A 12,230-nucleotide genomic window follows, 5' to 3' on the forward strand; every position below is an offset into this window, starting at 1 on the left:
AACTTTTTTAATTTCTTAATTTACAAGATACATTTAGGTAAGAAGGTTACAAGAATGTCATATTTCAATGACAAAGTACATTATATGACTCAATATTTCATTATCTATTTTATACACAAGTTTAAATATTCATCTATGTTGGGCATAACTCTCAAGAACATATATTATGTTCTGTCATACTGGATCAACTAATTGTATTTAAAAAGTACTACTGAACATAAACTGTATGTTTGGAATGTATACCTTTATTCACAACAAAATGTACAAAACCATACCAGTGATACTTGATATTGCCCAAAGATTTTGTCAATAACCTATAAAACTGCCTTGTGACAATGTACTTTGTATATCACAAATGCAGATAAACTGGCAATTCTATAAATGCGCTGTACGTCTCTAGTATTTACATGTTTAGGATAGTACAGAAGCAAAAGAGGAGGAACCACAAAAAATGTCATGAACCCCTAAGAAGTTTATAGTTGAAGTAGGGGCCAAAATGAAAAATCAGTCTTTGTAACATTACAGTTGCAGGACTTGAGAGAGATAAGTCAGTCTTTGCAACAATTGCAGTTGCAAATCTTGAGAGAGATAAGTAAGTCCTTGCAACATTTGTAAATACAAATCTTCAGAGGTAAATCAGTCCTTGCAACACTTCCAACTGTGAATCTTCAGAGATAAAAGTCAGTCTTTGCAACGTTTCCGATTGTGAGTCTTCAGAGATAAAAGTCAGTCTTTGCAACGTTTCCGATTGTGAGTCTTCAAGTCACTGTTTCTTTTGAAAATTTTGCGACATCGCTGACACTCAAAGCTCCTGATGGACCTGTGGGAGTACATATGGTGCATTCTAACAGAGTCAGGGGATCGAAAGGTTTTCAGACATTCAGGGCAAAGGTACCTCAATCCATCTGAAGTTTCAACAGCAAGTCTAGACCACTGGTAGCGAGGATAACCTAGGGTTGGTACAACCAAAAAGCATACTTTTATTATGAAAGATTAACAAATTCTATTCACAATCACAGGAATAACAAGACAGAACAAAATAAGTCTCTACAGGTAGTTGATGTTAGAAATAATGAATGTATCATTATTATTCACACTCTTTGAATACAACAAATACAAAAACGCAGTTAGATATTTCTTAAATAGAATAAATCCATGTATAAAGCATTTCCAAATTTTACTCAGTTACAGATTTTATATGATGACAGTTTATGTTCTTCAAACTCAACAGTTGTGAAAGCAGATTATACTGTGTGTGTGTGTGATTATGAAAAAGCTGTGAAGAGTAAGTGTTAGAAGCAGAAGCGATGGTGTTCAAAATGGATTTCCACAAATTGCTCATCTGCATCCAGTTTCCACAGCAGCAAGGTTTCAGTTGTCTTGTAGTAGAATATCCAAATTCTGACTTGTCCTTAGAAAAACCATAAAAGTTTGGAGGTTATTACAAATTTAATGAAGATCTTGTAAAACAGTTGCTAACCACAAGAAACAACGGTTTCAATACAACATTAAGCCAGTTGCAAATTGATGTAGGAAGGAGGATTTTATAGTTTTATTTGAAGAAAACAAGAGAAACATTACAAAGCATTACAATTATCCACTCACAAGTTAATTTTCGAATTACTTGTTACTATGAAGTCACTGAATAAAATGATGATTAGGACAGAATAACATGATGTGTTTTTAGCTAATGGACACCAATACTTATCTATCTACATACAAAGTCCAATCTATAAGAAGAACATATCATATAATAGAATTATTTAGTTTACTCATCTGCCAGTGAAGATGTCATTAAAGTAAGAACAAATCAAACAGGAATACATTCAAGCCCAGGAAAAGAAAAATTAAATAAAAAACAAAAATGGATGATAATGTCCTTTAATACTTTGTTCATGTGCACTTTAATTATAAGGTCAAAGAAAGAAAATTAAAAACCTTACCCACAGGTAGTGACAGTTGCATGTCTGACAAGATTAGACTTTCTAGTGAAGTCCTTCCCACAACCCAGACATTTGAAAGCCTTGTGGTGCTGGTGCTGAAAAAAATGGTGATGTTGTAGTGTTTTGTTAGAGATGAAGAGCTTGTAACAATCCGGACACTGGTAACGAATGCCACTGTCAGTGTTAACAGTCATTGTTTTCCATGCATACTTTCTCACGCTTCCATGGTTCCTAGTTGCCATGTGCCACCTACCTAAAGAACAGTAAACCATTACATGTAAAAAAAAAAATCAGTACACTTACATTGAAGTTACAGGTGTAGATTTTAAAATCTGATAGCAGGAGCTTCTTGACCACAGGCAGATTCAGTTCTTCAAATGCATTAAAAAAAGGAGTATTTTTCTTTTCTGATTTCTGGTTGCCACGTGCCACCTATCTAAAGAACAGTAAACTTCTACATGCAAAAGTAAGTACACTTGTACTGAAGTTATGAAAACATGATAGTGAGGGTTTCTTCATCACTTGCAGATTCTTTTTAATGAATGCAATCAAGAGAAGAATTTATATTTTTTGATTCCTCTGTAAATAGATAATTCCACATTATGTTATATTCACTACGAATGGTGGATTTCTTATAAACAACATAAAGTTTCAATGCATTTTATAAAAGTTGATGCTTAGCAAATGAAATATAAAACCCACATGACAGGGTCACCAAGAATGGACATCAAAATCATAACATAACTTGTAACAATTTCCTGCCAAAATACAAACTAGTGTAGTTTGAAGTAATATCTTAGTTTCTTTTATTTTTTTTTTAAAAAAAGCCTCTCTTTATATATGTTACAATACTAGTTAGACACCAAAGAAAGTAATCTCAGCAATAAGCAACGTTTAGGATTTTAACTCTCATGAGACCACAGAAATATCTTCTATCATGTACAAATATAAGTGTACTGTAAATGTTTTTAAGAGATATCCACAATTTCTGTGCCACCACAGTAGTTTTAGAAATGTTTGGCTAAAATTCACCTGTAAGTTATATATAGGAATATATGTTGTTATTTTTTTTTCTGGAAATATTCTAAGTATTTTTAATTGCTATCAACTCAGTGTAGGGCCTCACTATACTAAGTATAACAATAAAAACATACTCAGTAAATCACACAACCATAATGAGCAAGGTCCTCTTTATTTTTCTTTCCTTGCTGATTTCAAGGTAATAATAAAACATTACCCTTGATCAACACCATATGCTAAAATAAAGGCAGCACTGAGGTTCAAAATTATAAAAAATTGGAGGCATCATGTGTTATCAAAATTAAGCTTTGGAGACAAAATAATAAAACACTTGTGATGCATAAACTAACAGACGAGAACAATAGTAAAATGAATTTTACTTAATTTAGGTAACTAATTACAAACTGTTTTCTTGAGAAGCAGTAAATGATATAAAACAAGTGAAAAGGTAAGTAGAAAAGAGGTAATGGCAATTTTTACGTGGTTCTCTAATCTTTTAGCATTTTTAGATTAAAGTAAAAAATCCTCAATAAACTACATTTATTGTCAGTTTCTATTGTTCACAAACTCTAGTTTTCACAACTTGTGCTATATTACCCTCTATGTAATTCCTATATAGATCACTTTTATAGAGAAACATCACTAAAGAAAGCCAACTTAACATCACAAACCCACATCACATTTTATCATTAGTCCATAAACTAGAAACACTGAAGTTGAACAGATAATTTTTTGACACAATTAAAAATCTTCTGAATCAGCTGGATGATAAACTGTTTCAAACTAGTGAGCAACAGATCCTCTACTTAACTATATGTACTATACAGGTTACATCTGCTTAATTACAGAAGTATTTTAACACTTATAAAAAAAGCAAAAGTCAGAACTAAATGTGTTTTCTTTAAGTAGATATTTTAAAGTTCTATTGTGGAAAAAGTATAGTTTTTCTTATTCTTGCAAAAATTTGTTAAAATGTTTAAAAAAATTCAAGAATGTTAAAATTATTTCCACGCATACCTACACTACTTACAAATAACATAAAATGTACAGTAATCCATCACAATAAAATGTACAGCTTATGTAAAAAAATGAAAAGTCTATTAAAACTAATAAAAAAATGCTCACAAAACTACTGGTGCATAAAATTTGTAGCTTTAAAGATAGAAAATAAAATATGATAACAAAGAAGATGTTCATTGTAGAAACATGATATTTTAAACACCTGTGTTTTTTCACCTTAGAATTATTTCAGACACTGAAGATCTAAACATTTAATTTTTTGAATTTTTACTATGATACACTCGCTGTCTACATGAAATTATGTGTCGCCTTAGCTCATGTGTTCGTTTGAAGCCCTTGTGGCACAAAGCACACAGGAACTTCTTGACTGCTCTATGAACATAACTTGTGTGTGTAGCCAGCCCACTTTTGTTCCAGAAAATCTTTCCACACACTTTGCAACAGAACGACCTTTCTACTTCTTCGCCATCAAAGTCACTGAGAGGTAAAATTGCACCTAAAAAAACAGAGAGAGAAAAAAAAAAGAGAAGTAAATTACTTGTTTCTTCTTTTGTTTTTTCTATTTCCTTCTACAACTAGACCTTACAGGTATCAGTACTCTCTCTATAAAACTCAACAAAAAAATTTTTTTTTTCATAATTTAAACATTAATTGTTATTCGAAGTTTACAGAATTGAATTATGCCAATATTAGAATAGTTTTAGTTAAGTGTTTGATTCTTAACAAATTTAATACCGATAAAAAAAACTTAAAAATGATTATTCAGTATATTTTTAAACTTCAAATCCATAAGAATTTAATTGAGAGAACATTTTGTCATGAACTCAACAACGTGGGAATAAATTTGAACCTTTTTTGATAAGATGAACTCAAATGGTGATGTTAATATACTTTTACATGCCAAACTTCAGCATCACATTATACACACGTATACCTCACCAATTTTATTCAGCTTTCAAATTAAGACTGTGATCCAACTGATTATTTTAATTTATTTTCTTTATCTTCAGTGTGTATTCCTGAGGCATTTCAGGGAATTCCCATAACAAGAGTGCAAAGTTTTGGAATTCTTAGAATCATGATGCTATTCATCATGTGTCCCATCTTACTTAAAATGTAAATGTACAGAAATGGTAAAAAATCAAAAACTAAAATGTCAGAATGACAGTTGACTGGCTCTTTCAAATTAAAGTAGTTTTAAATCTGTTGTATTTATAGATCAACTGATATTTTAACTAACTTCAAGCCACATTACAAGGAATTTTTTCTGTGTGGTTGTGATTTGGATAACTCACTTTTTGAAGAAATCAATCCCCTTTTTCCTGGCCCATAAATACAAAATTTATTTCATACAAATTATGTACAAAACTGTATTGTAATATAACTATAAACAAGCAACCTTAACCAACAAACAGTTAAAAAAAATTACTTCAACTGTTTATACAGATACTAGTACAATTAAACAGGAAAATTTACATAACCCGAATTTCCACATTTTTCAAAGTTGTTTCGAGCCTGTATACATAAATACCCACACACACACCAAATACATTTATACACTGATATCCTATAATCTCATTCCTAAAGAAATTAAAAATTAGAGAATATATAAGTATGAAATAAAATTTAAATAAGAGGCTGAATCAAATTTATTTTGCTATGAGACAACAAAACATGCCCTGTACCAAATATGAAAATCCTTAAATTAAAAAATTACAAGTATTCTTCAACAGAACTATAAAAGGATATGATGTGAATTTTTTTTGTCATGTAGCAAAATGAAGATTCTTTTGTCAAATACGTTAAAAAATCAAATATTAAAATCAGTCTCAATGCGTGATACATATAACATGCCGAAGCATGTCATTTTTATCTATTGTTCTCTGATTGGACTACCTGATGATAGCTTTTCAAATACTGTATTTATACTCTTGGAGTTTTTGAGTCCTTTTTAATTCACCATATGGTAACTGTTTAATAATTACATTACAGGTTTATTTTATTTTCACAAAAGATAAAATTGAAAATAGAATCTGTAACGTGGAGGCCTAATGCATTCTTTGATTTACCACACCCTCTGCTATGGCCTGCAGTTTTGTTTATTCAAGGTTCATCAATCAGCATAGCTTGGGACAGCAAATTAAAGAAATATAGTTAGGCCTATTATAATGGTGATGTGTATTTTGTTTGTAGTTAATCACTAATAAAAAAATTTCCATAGTTTACAAACTAGTTAATAATGTATTCATTCATGGAAGTAACTCTGGTTTTAAAAACTGAGTTGGAATGGAGGACAGCTGACTCTACAAAAAATCCACCTTATTATTCAGTACTATTGCTACTAGAAACAGATGCAAGTTTTGCCACTGTTTTAATCTTTCATACATTATTTTCCATAAAATAGTTCACTATCATATTATACAAATTCCTGTTTAACTCATAGTTTTTGGCAGTTACCAGTTTTAGTACCCCATTTTACACTTTAATGAAAAATAATTACAACACAGCTGAGATAGTTTGAATTTACTAGAAAAGTTAAGCTTTCAGAAGTGCTTTGAAATAAACTGACATTAAGAAACTTTGGAATGCAAATACCATAGATATTTTGTTTTAATGAAAGTTTCTAACACAGGTGATCAGAAATACAAGGAAATAATTTTCAAAGTGGAAACTATATATATAAACAAAGACCCACATTATTTGAAAATATGAAATTAAAAAAAATACATGCACTATATCTTACTTGAATAAAATATTTTTATTTAACAGAATGAACAAAGCTTACAGAAAAATTTAATGAATTTTGTGATATTTTATTCTAAAAACTAATGGTACTTCTTCACATCTGTATTCTTATAACAAAACTTGAATTAATCTCATAAGTCATTCCAATACAAAAAGCATATAAAATTATTAATAATCAATAAATGAATGTTAAAAACAAAAAGATGTTATTTGTTGTTCCAGTTTTACATTAACATTTTTCTTTTACAAGCATTCTCATGTTCCTTAAGATGCTGTTTTCGTTTAAACTCTCTTCCACAACGTGGACAAACATGCTTAATATCTCGATGCATGAAGAAATGATGTGTACGAGCAGAGTCTCTGTTTCTGAACACTTTGCAGCATATCGGGCATAGAAAACGTTCACCTTCTGGGGTTGGAATAGCAAAGGATTTCCAGTCAATAAGTTTATTACCTGAAAAAAAATTTTACAATTATTCAACAGTATTAAATCAAAAAACAAAACATTTTTCTTTAGAAGCAGAGTCTGGAAAGCAAAAGGAAAGCACACATACAAACTGGCCAAAACGTTGAATGAACCATAACTTTAAGACTTTCAAAGTGTTAGTCTTACTAAATTTAAAATTATGTTTACTTTCTGTAACTCACAAAAAACCTCAGAAACTTTGGAACCACAATAACAACAAAATAAATAATCTACTTGTGGTTATTAATTCTCAACAATGAATGAAAGTTCCTTCTTAAAGATTGAAGACATCAGTACTAAATACTTTCTTTCAAAAGAAATTATGGAGTTTTTGCTTCTAGTCACTAAGGAGATACTTTATCCAAGTAATAAACTGTTAAGAAACAAGTTTATACTGGTGTTCTATCATGCAACCAGTTATAAATTAGCATTTCTCTTCATTCATCTGATACTTTTCACTACTGTTGCTTGAGGCATCTGTCTAAAATATTAATCATCCCCATCCCCTTAGTTTATTGATTCTTTGTCGAATTTCACACAAAGATACTAGGGAGCTATCTTGCTAGCTGACCCTAATTTTGAAGTGACACAGACTAGATGGAAGGCAGTGAGTTAACATCACCCATTGCCAACTCTCAGGATACTCTTTACTAAAGAATAGTGGGACAGACTGTCACATTATAAAATAAACAATTAAGCTGGATATGATTTTATTATCCAAATATAAAAGTAAAAACCATGGTACATTATAACTTTTAACATGTTTAGAAATAAGAACATGCATTTCTGTAGCTACTTAAGTTAAATATTTTATTACAAGTATATGAACACTACATAAACCTTTGTTTAAAATGTACCTGTTTTCAATGATGAAAAAACAAGAAAGGGTATATAAATTTAAAGTATATTAGGTGCTAAGCCCCACTTTTTTCAACTTGGGATTATATTAGTCATCTTGATCCATCACTGTTGTGTATTTTTATTTTTGCCACTTCATAAAGTACTGGCCAAGTTGACTACCAAGTTTACTTTTTAATCTTTGTTTGAGCATGATTTTTCATGTGCCTTCAAATCTGCATTTCTCGTGTATGCTTTCCCACAGTGGGCACACTGAAACTTTCGTTCAGCTCGATGCTGATACAAGTGATGGTTTCGGAGAGAATGTGTTGAACAAAACGTGCCCTGGCAATCTGGGCACATGTATCGTTTGCCATGTTCAGTAAAGACAGCCATAACTTCCCAGCGAAATCTTCGTCCTCCTAAAAGAGAATTACATTCAATTGATTCATGCATTTGAAAAATATTAAACTGAATTATAGTTATTAATTAATAAGTGTAAGAAATACACATGAAACATCATGCTGAAAAAGATTTTGATCTTCAACTCTAGGAACACTAAACCCAAAATATAAAAGCATTAATAAATGCATTAAAACTGTCAGGATATATATATACAACATAATAATAATAAAACACATTTGCAAGATAGTAATTATTTAAAATCAACAAGTAATTAATTTGTAGGGTGACAAATACTTTTATTAAGTTCTTAACAAGACGTACATTTTCTCCTTCTCTGATTGTTTCTGATATAGCTAACTAACTGCAATTTGCTAACTTTCAACAGCATGGTTTAAATATTACTGAAATCAACTGAAACATAGACCAAAATATGCTGAATATTAAATTACAAACATTGCACATTGTCCAAAATGTAATATTTATCTATTGATGTTTTGACTTGGCCTTAATCAACTCTTTTTTTCTAAGATGTTACATTATAATTAAGGTTAAACCACTACCAAAAAAAGGTCTATGAAGATAAAACTTTCCAATAATGATACCTATAACAGAACAACAAAACTGTATTTGAAACACAGTACGAACTGTCAATTACATTCTTAAAAAAAAAAAAAGTAAAAATAATTTCTCCTCATGCAGACAGCAAATACATGATAGTACAATCTTATAAATTAAATCACGAGAAATAGTAATTAAGATTAGTGTGTGTCAAACAAGTTTTATATATAAAATTAGCCTTTGAAAAAAGAACCACCTCAAAAAGATGAAAATAAGTGATAATTAAATAAAACAAAAAAGAATTAAAAACCTTAGCATTCCCGAGGAAGATCAAGCTTAAACAGTCTTACTCTTTCTCTATCCTATTGTTTTATCTGACTTGATCACAATCTGAATGAGTGCTTAATTTTGTTACTGTTGGTTTGTAGCATATTTTTTTCTCTATCTACAAAGTCTTATTCGGTTAAGTGCACATTCTACTTTTTGCACACTTGTATACTCATCTATCTCAGCATGAAATAATAATGAAAGATATGCCAAAGCTTTGAACTTCCACAATTTTGTTGTAATAAATGTTTCTACGGACAATTACGATACATAGAACTATGCTTAAAGGTTTTGAAAAATCCAAGTATAGCTTTTACAAATAAAAACTACGTACTCAATTGTATAATGAAGATGAACTTCCTCTACCTGTAAGGAGGGCTTGCATTTTTTACCTAAATACATCTAGTGAATCCATTACATCTACAGTGGGCAGGATAAGATTTTGTCTTTAACATGTGTGTGTAAGATTCAGTTACTAAAAAGTAGCAGTAATATGTACTCTGAAACACAGTGTTGGGAGCAAACAATGAAAATTAATGCATTACTCTGAAGATAAACTTAGTTTAGGCCAAGTAAAAAGAATACCCAGTTTCTCAACATAATTTTTGAAAGTAGAAAATGACATCTTTTTAATGAACCTCACTGATATGTTACCCAAACAATAAAACAACCATTTGCAGCATCAACCTTGCTGCTAACTGATATCACGTGAACCCAATTTTCAAACAAGTCTTTCTACAGATGGTGCTTCAATCAATTATTGCTAAACAGATGTGTGAATTTTGAAACTAGAAAGAAATAATTAAAAAAAACCTGAGTCAGTGTCAACTTCTAAAAGCCAGTGCTGATGAGAAACCAGTTATTTTCTTTACCTGACTTCAGTATGTGTAGAATATGAACTCTATTATGCTATCAAATATTGTTATATAAACTTAGGTTATTTAACTCCAAACACTTAAATAACAACATGCTTGTCCACAAAAGCTCTACCGTACTTACAACAATTCACTGCAAAGATGCATTTCAATGTTAATCTGGTCCCAAGAAAAGAATTCCTTCAGTCATAATGAGAATTGGGAGTTTTTGAATATTCTACAAAACCTGTTAAAAGATTCACTTTTTTTTGCACTTACACAATAACACAACTAATTTTCAGACCTAACAACACTGATTAAAATTATGATTGATAATGGATGTTTTTCTCGTATTCCACTTATTAATTTCTTTTGTATATAAGCATTTTAGAATTATTTTTTTTTACACAATTTAATGCCCAGGAAACTTTTAAAAATTCACATAAAACTTCATCAAATGGTGAAGACCTATCTCTAGCCTGTCAGAAATCACTAATTAAATGGCCTTTTCTTCAACAATAATTTGTTTGTTTGCTACAAACACTGTTATCAAAGCCCAATGTTTAGCATTACAAGTCCACAGACTTAACACTGAGCCCCCGAGGGAGCTCAACATCAGGATTCATCAGCTAGGCAAGACCTATATTTTATCTGCCACAGATCATTGCTCAGAAACCATTTCTTCCATCAGAAATTATATGATGGGCAAAACTTATCTTTTTTTTTCTCCACAAATCACTATTAAGGCTTTTTTTTTTTCAACAGGGTAAGACCCATCTTTTGTCTATAACAATTCAATACTCAGAATGCCTTTAATTCAGCATTATAATTAGTCATTGGGGGAAGAATTATAGCAAACAAAAACTGAATCATAATTTTTACACACATCCAGAATAAAACCTGTAGAGGTAAGATTAAGAGAAAAAGAAGGAAAATATACATCTCCAATCAAACATGACATTAATGATACTGTCAGGCCTAAAAATTTTTCATTCACAATCATGTCAGATAACTTAAACCACTGCAACAGAATTGTATATGTAAGATAATTATTTCACCTTCTAGTAATACTATTAGACCAATGTATCAATAATAAAAATATATATATACACTAAAAAGTGTCCAGTTGTCAATTTTTTTTATATAAAACCAATACACATTTTAAATATTCTGATACGGTATTTAGTGGTAGACAACATAGAAGTAAGGATTACAATATTAAGAACTAAACATCATTCCTCAGAAACTATGATAAATTCTGATTTTTCTTTAATATAGTTCCCATGAGACAAAAATTGCAATTAATGACATAAATCTCTCAGTTCAGCTCATATAACTTAAAATTATTTTGAAAAATTTAAATGAAGCAACGAATTCAATACGTATATTTACTTTGATATCTATAAACCCATTATTTAATGGCACATTGCAACTGCATGTGAAGTGAACTAGCAGAACTTGGGGACACAGACTAATTCCTACAGAATTGTTACTTTTTTTTATTTTGTTACACTTATTTTATCTGATAATCCCTAGATTTCCACTTCATTTATTTTCTGGTTTGCCATAGGCTCTGGAGTTTTTTGTTACCAGCTGTTGTTTTCATGCCATACCTGAAGCAAAAACTATTTACTCTTCCATGTATTAGTGTCAGAATGTACTGGCAGGAAAACACCATTTCAAGCAAATTAAAAAATATTGAAGTCTTGCAAACAGGCACAAGCATATTACTTTATATGTTCAGCTAAAACAAACATAGAAGAAACAAGTAGGAATTGTGTTTATGAAATACCTATTTCTCACTTTGACCTTCAATGTCAAATAATAATCAGGTCTAGAACTTTGTATGTAGTACTTGTTGCATAAATTTGGTAAATATCCATCCATCTAATCATGAGATATCCCATCTACAAGATCATGACAGACAGACAGGGACAAGCAAATATGATCTAAATTGGAATGGGTGGGGCAGTATGACAGCTTCACGACGAGATACAGCAGACTAAAAGCCTGAATCTATATTTGAAACTAAGTGAATATAAATGTAAGCTAATG

General features: G+C 30.5%; 1 long non-coding RNA gene across 1 annotated transcript; it reads right to left on the reverse strand.

Annotated features, from left to right (window-relative positions):
• Positions 1-223: 223 nt before the first annotated feature.
• Positions 224-3,995, reverse strand: LOC111087082. The gene is made up of 2 exons (XR_002611805.1): positions 1,944-3,995; positions 224-1,411 (listed from the first exon to the last, which is right to left on the reverse strand). It is a non-coding gene; the product is annotated as an uncharacterized LOC111087082 (long non-coding RNA).
• Positions 3,996-12,230: the final 8,235 nt, after the last annotated feature.

Source organism: Limulus polyphemus, unplaced genomic scaffold (assembly GCF_000517525.1).
Source record: "Limulus polyphemus unplaced genomic scaffold, Limulus_polyphemus-2.1.2 Scaffold1715, whole genome shotgun sequence".
Lineage (NCBI taxonomy): Eukaryota > Metazoa > Arthropoda > Merostomata > Xiphosura > Limulidae > Limulus > Limulus polyphemus.